The sequence below is a fragment of the Amblyomma americanum genome, chromosome 9 (assembly GCF_052857255.1).
Source record: "Amblyomma americanum isolate KBUSLIRL-KWMA chromosome 9, ASM5285725v1, whole genome shotgun sequence".
Lineage (NCBI taxonomy): Eukaryota > Metazoa > Arthropoda > Arachnida > Ixodida > Ixodidae > Amblyomma > Amblyomma americanum.
This window is the reverse complement of record NC_135505.1, coordinates 109,836,879-109,846,147: the sequence shown is the minus strand read 5'-3', so window position 1 is coordinate 109,846,147 and position 9,269 is coordinate 109,836,879.

The following is a 9,269-nucleotide window of genomic DNA, read 5'->3' as shown; positions in this document are numbered from 1 at the left end:
CCCCCAATGAACCATGAACGTTTCTTCCCCGTATGTCAGTACCCGTAAGCTGCAGCGGTTGTACAATTTTCTATGGAGGAATATTGGTAAACTGAAATGCATGATCTGAGAGCCTGCCATATGCGATCCATCCCATTCTTATTCTTCTAGTTATTTCCTTCTCGTGATCCGGATCAGCGGTCACTACCTGCGCTTAGACATATTCCCTTACCACTCCCAGCAGCTCGCTTCCAATTGTGAACTGTTGTTTTCTTGCTAGACTGTTGAACATTACCTTGGTTTCCTGCATGATAATTTTTAAGCCCAGCGTTCTGTTCTGCCTAACTCATTGATCATGCTTTGCAATTCATCTCCTCAGTGACTCAGCAAGGCAATGCCATCAGCTAATGACAGGTTATTTAGGTATTCTCCATTAATTTTTATCCCCAACTGTTCCCAATTCAGGCCTCGGAATACCTCCTGTAAGAAGGTTGTGAATAGCATTGGCGAGCTCGTGTCTCCCTGCCTGACGCCCTTCCTTATAGGAATTTTTTTTTTTGCTGACTTCATGGAGGACTATTGTAGCTGTTCAGTGCTATCGGCATTTCCAGTATTTTCACATAAGGCTCTTCTACACTCTGATCCCACAGTGCCTGCATGACTGCCGAGGTTTCCACTAAGTACAATGCCTTCTCGTAATTAATGAAGGCTATATATAGGGGTTGGTTATATTCTGCGCTTTTCTCCATTACCTGTTTGATAGAGTGAATGTGATCTATTGTGAAATATCCTTTACGAAATCATGCCTCATCATTAGGTTTTCGATTTGTAGGGCAAGTATTCAACCGCGCAACATTAAACACTACTATTGCACATACGTTGAGCGTTTGCAAAAAAAAAGAAAACTTGAGACGAAAGCGGGAAGCACAATCAAAATCAGCAAATCAGCAAAATCAGTAGCGTTGAAAAGACTGTTCCCTACTTTCGCTACAAAGGTTTTGTGCATGCATAGTCCAGGCGCGCAAAAAAAGGCTGATGGCCAAATCTATAAAGGCTCAAAGCGGTAGATTTCTGCTTTAATTTATATTTTCCAAACTGCTGCCTACATTGTGTAGTGAAAACTGTTGTTGTCGAGGCACAGCTGCACCTGATGTACACATCACTGATTTCAGTCGCCATTCCTAGCCAGGCAGTCTACGCGGTTTTCCGGAAGCGGATTAGACACGACAGGCATTTAGATGCACTTATGACTGCTCCATCAAAATAAGCTTTGTATTTCTTCTTTCAGGTGAAGTGCTGGAACGAAGAAAGCGGCTGCGGGCACGTGATGAGGGCTGCAGAGATATGGGCGCATTTCCAGCGTGAATGTGAGCACCACCTAACCTGTTGCCCCGTATGCTCGGACGCGGTACTTTGCAAAGATGTCTGCGCGCACCTCAACTCGGGCTGTGGCACAGCGGTGACGTCTACTGGATCGCAACTGGAAGCGGGGTCGCGTTTCGTAGAGGAGACAACGATTTTGGCGTCATTGAAAGAGATGTTGGAGAGTGTGGTTGAAGAAATAGAGACATTGTTCGGATGTTTATGTATCGATGCACAAGTTCAATGTGACAGACTCGCCGGACTGTCGCATAGCGTAAATAACTTCGCAGAAGGCATGGAAGGACAACCTGGTCAGACAGTAGGTGTTTTAGAAGAAGCACTTGAGGGCGCATCCAATAATGTAGATATTAAAAAAGTAAGTGAATGTACCGCTGAGGAAATCCGCTCGTTGATGAAAGAACTGAGGAAGGAGTTGGCAGAGGCCCTTAAACAAGACCACGATATCTCGAAGGAAGGTATACGGGAATTAGTCGAGACTGCTGAAAAAGGAAAAGAGAGTCTACTTTCAAAGCTTAATCTGTTAATTGAGGTTTCGAGGAACGCCAGAAGGTCCATCGAAGATAACCCATCCTGGTGCTCAGGTATCACAAGCGAGAACCGCGAGATGTCCCCACGAATTGCACTCGCCACTGAGGCAACCGAAGAGGAAGCAAAAGAAAGTACTAAGGAAACGTTGAAGAGGGCAAAGCAGTCCCTAAGGGTACCGGAATTAAATGTGTCCTGTCATGAGTTTTTCGTAAGGGGCGTAAACTCTCTTTCCGAGAGAGCACGCAAGGACGGCTTTGACTGCTATGATAGTGAACGAGTATACCTACGTGGCTACTGTGTGACCCCCGGAGTGTGTGCTATGAAAATTGCTGACACTGTAGCACTTCATATTGGCATTCAGTTACACAAGGGCGATGTGGATGACTATGTTCAGTGGCCATTCGAGCAAACAATTAAGATGACGGCCATACATCCAAATGGGCACGATGAACTTGCGCTAGAAGTGAGGGAATCTTCCAATTTGAGCTTTATGCAAAGGCCTTCTGAATCAAACGATCCGTGTTACTATCCGGTTCTCTCATTGAACCTACGAAGTATGATATTTCATGGATATGTGGAGAGTGACCAGCTTCAGCTAAAATGGGAACTGCTGCCATGATTCAGCTCGACGAAGACAACCACCCTATCAGTCTGTTGTGCATGGTTGAAAGAGGTTAGGCTAAGGCTGAAGAGGGTAGACTGCTTTTAGCCATAGGTGTTTAATGCTTTTTATCATGTCATGCCAATTTTAGATATCTTCATCCTTTATTTTCTTAACTTCACACTGTGCATTTTTTTTCATGCTGCAAAAAGCGAAATATATTCGCAACCTTTCAATATACAACTGGTCTTGTTCGCTGAGATGCCGTTTGTATGGCAAATAAATAGAGAAGTCTCATTTTTGAAGCGAAAGCATTATGTGGTTCATCGGCAACAATGCCAGGTGTCGATGTTGACCGGAAGCAGTGGTCCCAAAAATCAGATCACGTCACAGTGGTACAAAAGAACAACATTTCTACTGATGGTGTGAGGGATTGAACACAGGACTACCAGATGGCGATGCGAGCATGCAACTCATATGCCACGAAACCACTTTTTTTTCACAAAGTATTTACTAAACGAGGTTATGTATGTGGACAAAGGGAACAGATATATACAGATTATTTACAAAGCAAGCAGCTAGTGACTTCACTGCACTAGCTAGACAGAAAACACCACAGCTAAAAGGACGGCAGAGAAACCGCATCACTAGTCCGGTAGAAAGTCCCTCTCATCATAAATTTCACTTAGTTGGAGCACCATTGGACTGAAATGGATTCTGGCTGAAATAAGAGGTTCAACGCTGCGGACGAGCAGGCGCGTTTTCGATAGGCCATGAAGTCCAATGAGGAAAACATGTTGTATGGCTCGCAATGCGGTTGAGTAGGTGCAAGGTAACGAACACTAAAGGGATTTAAATCGAGGTCTGTCTTTAGCGTTCTCTGAAACAGATACGAAAACAAATTTTCATCCTTGCAGTTAATAAAACAGCGTTCAGTGGTTTCAGGTACACTGCACAGATGGTAGTTAACAAAATGGACAGAAATGTTGTTCCTACGGAGCAACGTGTTAACAGACAGAGCTTCGGTGTGTAATTTGTAGAAGTGCGTTTTGGTGCGAGAAGGGATCGGCGTCTTGCACACTCGACTTAACACATTATGACGCTTGAGGCCAAAATACACAGAACGATACAATGACAGCGGAAAGAACACCGTTATCAAATCACTGGGCAGACATTTAATCTAAAGAGAAAAAAGCACTGGTTAGAAAATCGTACTGTCAATAACCCCACAGAAGCACAAACTTCCTGTATAAATCCCACTAAAGAACGGCGTTCAGTAAAATTTGATGAAACCACTAATTTTGCAAACGGTCATGAAATTAATTTTCAAGGATGCTCTAATGATCGGATGGGAACAATCACGAAATAAGAAAAACAGGCAACTAACTATCTCACATACAGGTGAACTAACGCCAATCCTCCTGCACATCAGGCCGGAAAAGATTATCACGTATCATCTGCTCCAAATTGCATGTCCAAATAAATTTCGCAAATATTGGATGAAAACGGCTGGATGTAATCACGCGCAGGGCAAGACGTGGAGTGCGTAGTAAATTTTTATTGCCAGAAAGGTGCTGCAGGCCTGAGCACCATCGAAAACTGTGTCGACATGAGACAAAACTCTGAACATAACGCTCGACGACCGGAACCCACTCTTACACTAATGTGCACTAGACTTCAATAAGCAAGCCTAACCCCACCTGTAGCATTCAACACCTCAACCTCAACCTTCAATTCATGAAGTGGAACGCCAAGGTATTTAGGTGGCACACATGGCCATTCTATTCCAGCGTAACAGAGTGGTGTCGAGTCCCATGAACCGAACCAAAAGCGAGAACATTTGAAGTGGTTCGTCTGAGCGCCAGACACGATGCCAAATTGATCTATTGTCGGTGCAACTTTATCAATGCTGTTCTTGTTAATGCAGAAAAAAACACGATCGTAAGCGTATGCAAGTACTTTGACTTCATTGCCCAAAACAGAGAAGCTATTAATATTACTGCTACACAGAACACTCAAAGAAAATGGCTCCGGATAAAAGGCAAAAAGCAGAGGGGACATCGGACAGCCCTATATCAAAGAAGAACCTATTGACACAAAGTTTGACAAGTGATCATTTACAATTAAGCGAGTCGCTCCATTCCTGTACCAAAGTTCCACTCTTTTAAGTGCAGTAGACGCAATATTCGGTCGCTCTAGAAGGAAAAACAAGAATGGATGGCAAACACCGTCAAACGCCTTCACAAGATCGATCTGAAGAAAAGCAAGCTGGTCATAAGAGCAGGAGAAAGTTTCGAGAATTGCGGCTTTGTGTACGCCACAAAACCTCGATGCTTCTTGGCAAACAATGGTGAACCTGGTATATGCGTTGGCCTTACGATTGCATGCTAATGAGTAGGTGTGTCATTAGAAAGGAAGATGTTGAAGTTGTCGAACAACCAAATGTGCGTAAATGCGAACGTTTCATTGATTTTTTGCGTCGAGAGCGTCCAACCTATGGGATGTCAATATTGTCTGTTGTGCATTGTGTTGTATACCCTTCCTGTAACAACGCTCAAGTGAGTGTTAATATCATTACAAAATTACAAAGGAAATAAAAGTACAAAAGATTGAGTGATTTTTCCATTCAAAGCACATATAGCGCCGCTCCGTAATTTTGTGGGAGTCCAATGGTGGGCATCATCCGTTCTGGACGCCACTAGCTTGTGTTGTCTCCCGGGCACGGTTAATATGCTTGCACTGGTCTTCCAGGACCAAGCTGCCTCACACAGCTCTCATTTCAAGGTACTAAAGTAACAGCAGGCTCAGCTGTTTGCCTTAATCGCCAAGAGGTGCACCACTAAAAGACTGACTAGCTGGTTGTGAGCTATTTTCGAGCACCCGAGATCAATGAACAGTGTCAGAATTCGGTTGATCGAGTCTAAAACATTTGACCAGCACTGTTCTCACTTCGAGTTATTGATCAATTCGCTCTCGCCCTACGATGAGCTTTCAGACCCGGTTCGCTCAGTTGGTAGAGCGGCTGCTCCTATGAAGCGGGGGTCCCGGGTTCGAACCCCGGACCAGGGAGCATTTTTCTTTAACTACGAAGTTTCCGAGAAAGCTGTATAGTTTTCCTTTGTAGCCGTATGACTGCGCTCGGATGGTTGTCAATGCGTAATTACTCCCTTATTTACAAAAAAAAAGCAGTAGTCTATATATTTTTGGAGGTTACAATTTATTTGTTAAAAATGTAATGCGCAACTGAGACTATAGTCATGCAACAATAGGTCCGAGGACTAGCCCACGATACTAGATATAAAAATTTCCACGTGCAAACTATGAAAATATAGTTCCCTGCTCTGCATTGCTGTTAATAATTAAGCGTGCCTGTTAGAACACATGGAGGTCCGGATAACGTTAATATCTACGCAGAACAAATGGATCCCGCAACCAAGCGCTCACAGAATTAGGAAGTAAGAGAAGGTAGAAGCTAATAAGCAATTACGAATAGCGAACTTGAAATCATACAAAACGCTCAAGCGAGCACTTGTTCCAGGACAAGAGATCACAGAAAGATTTCGTCGAAAGGACTGATGCAGTGAAATACTGCTCTATGGATAACGCTCAACAAAAAAAAATACATTTCAGTATTAAGCTCCTGCAACTCCAGCAGACCATCACCTGTGGCATTAAAAACGTTTTTCTCAATCTAAGATAATGAGGTAGTGAAAACGGCTGCACCAGAACAATAAGATAGGCGCAAAACTCGTCGTCTGCAAAAACATTTTCAATCGCAGTTTCCAGCGCTTAGGAACACATAGGTAGTGTGAAAGTTCAGGACGCTCACGTTTTCGGAAGATAGGGTCATAGATTCTATAAACCGTTCAACATTTTCAGTGATATAAAACATAGCTACACTTCAAACCATTCATATGCCATGCGACCAAAGAGCTTTGCAAAAAAAAATTACGCATTAAAGCATTGCCAAATGCGCGACCGTCGCGGCGTTGCTTCACCGTAAAGTCATAATTTGTCATGCTGCATTTCACCTAGTACAGTCAACACAACGTATAACCATACAGTAGTATGCCAGGTGCCAATATGTGAACTGAACTCACAACGGACCACACCCTTTCATAAAAAATTGGCGGTGGTTTAGCTTTGGTTAAACCTGGAGTGGCGCGATAGCTACAGCTGGCCGAGTGGAATTTGGTCACGCGACCAACCATGTGACGAACCACGTGATTAGCCACAGCGCCGCCACCGGCAGCTGCTCCGCACCACGTGACCAACCACGTGACAGCGTGGCGATGCAGCCACAGGGTGACGGCGCCGCCACGCCGAAGGCTCGAAATGCTACCGGAATGTAGCTACCGCTACAAAACTACCAAGAGAGAATACGAAAGGCACATCTAACAACTCTCAGAAAGCCGTTAAGACATCCATTGAGAACTGCATGCCACTGAGCGAAAGTCATTGTATTATCGTACCATTGCATTGTAATTCCAGTGGAGCAGTGCTAACTTTGGCACTTTCCTAAGAAGCATCAGTTCTTTGTGTGCGATGAGCTCTTCTTATCGAACCACATCGTCTTATCGAACCACATCGTAATAAAAGTGTTGTTCTTTTCAAAGCAGTGCACGAGAAAAAATGTTTTCAAATGCAGTTGCCAGTGCAGATCTGTAGGAGGGGAAAGGGGGACGATAGTGATGGCTGCACTTCGATTGCCACTGGAGTCTTTTTGTTTGGAATACTGCAGGTGGCAATTAAAACGTTATATTGCATCTCTTTTACGCGAACTGCAAGCAGGAGATCCCTGCGAGCATCGATAAAACCCATTCCGGCCTGAGCACACCACTTGTTATTGCAATGGCACAAAAGTCCGCATTCTGAAAAAAAATTAAAATGGCGGCGTGTGTCACGAAATTAGCTGATTGGTATAGAGAGGACTCGTGACCTAGTGACATCTTCACAACCTGCCTACTGAATAAAAAAGAGAAAGAAGAGAGAAGAAAGAAACGCCAGAAGGAGAAGGAAAAATCTGGTTCGAACCAATTCTTTATTCAGCAAGGAAAGAATGCCCATCTCCATCACAATAATTTTTAAGAACTTGGAAAACAAGTCAGTGAACTGAATTCAAAAATAGCGAGAAGCAAGAAAGAGAACAGCAGAAAGTGAACACACAAGAAGGCACAAACACCGAAGTAGCAACAATCATCAGCAGCAGCAGCCTGACTACGCCCACTGCTGGACAAACACATCTCCGATATCTATCCTACTAACCCTGTCCTGTGCATCTGCGGCCACCTTATCACCGCAAATTTCTTAATTCATCCACCCGCCTAAATTTTGCCTCCCCCTGCTAAGCATACCTTTTCTTGGTATCCAGTTCATTACTTTTAACGACTATTTGCTTTCGCATTGCACACCCCGCTCAAACGCATTTCATCCTCTTGATTTCGACTAGTATTTAATTATCCCGCGTTTGTTCTCTAACTATACCATCTTCCTGTCTCTTAACGTGTCATCAATCAGTTTGCTTTCCACAGATCGTTGCGTCGTCCCTAAAGATGAACCCTAGCTTTTCGTTAGCCTCCACGTTTCTACCTCATAGATGAGTAACGGTAAGGTAAAGCTGTTATATACTTTCTTCTGGAGTTATATTGGTAAACGGTCATCCATTGTCTGAGAGAGCCTGCAAAATGTGCTCTATTCCAGTCTTATTCCCGTTATTTCACTCTCATGATCCGGGACTGTGGACCCTACCTGCCCTAAGTAGACGTACTTTACCACTTCCAGGACATCGCTACAAGTTGTAAGCCGCTGTTCCATTTGGGTGTTATTGAACACTACTTTGGTTTTCTGGATATTAATTTTTATACCCACCGTTCTGCTTTGCCTGTCTAAGTCATTGATCCTGCTTTGCAATTCTTCCCCTGAGTTACTTCATTGGCGAGGCAATACCATCAGCGAATCGAAGATTTTTAAGGTATTCCCCGTTAACTCTTACCCCTAACAATTCCCAATTCAGGCCTCTGAATACCTCCTGTAAATAGGCGAGGCAGTTTTTGTTTTGCCTGACACCCTTCCTTGTTATAATTTTATTACTTTCTTCTCTACACCTCAAGACATATTTTAGCGCAATGGGGGACCCCTGTCTAATTGAAGAAAAGTACGTGCGAATTAATTTCAATATTCCCCTGGACTCCTTTGGGCTCCGTGATTTCCAGTAGCATGGGCCTGCAATTCGCCAGTCGCTATTGAAGTCTCATAGCCGGAGTCACCACAATGTCACGCCATAAAAGCATAAAGGGACACTAAGATCAAAGTATTTTAGAGCTGCAAACAATACTAAAGAGAAGTTTTAAATGTTATCCTAGCTAATTTGAAAAAAATGCATGTCCGAGATAGCCTGTCCAATCTTAGTTCGGGTGTTTACACGCCTGACCTTGGATGAAACATGTACAGACAGTTGCTTGCATAAATTTATAAATCAATGTCAACTGATTGCTAGGACTGCCCTTGAAGGCAGCGGATACAAGCAAATTTTTTATGCAATGCATCTGTACGACTCTGAATTGTTTTCGCATACCCCCAAACCAAAATATACCCAACAATTCTGGACAAAACGATTTTTGAACGTGAAAAGTTCAGTACACAATTTGTTTATATATTGCAAGATTTCAGTGTAACAAACAAGAAGGAAGCATAAATCTAAATGTTTATACTCTATTAACGACGTACCCATCCCTACAGTCACTGAACACAAATATCTCGGACTACTAATAACCCACGA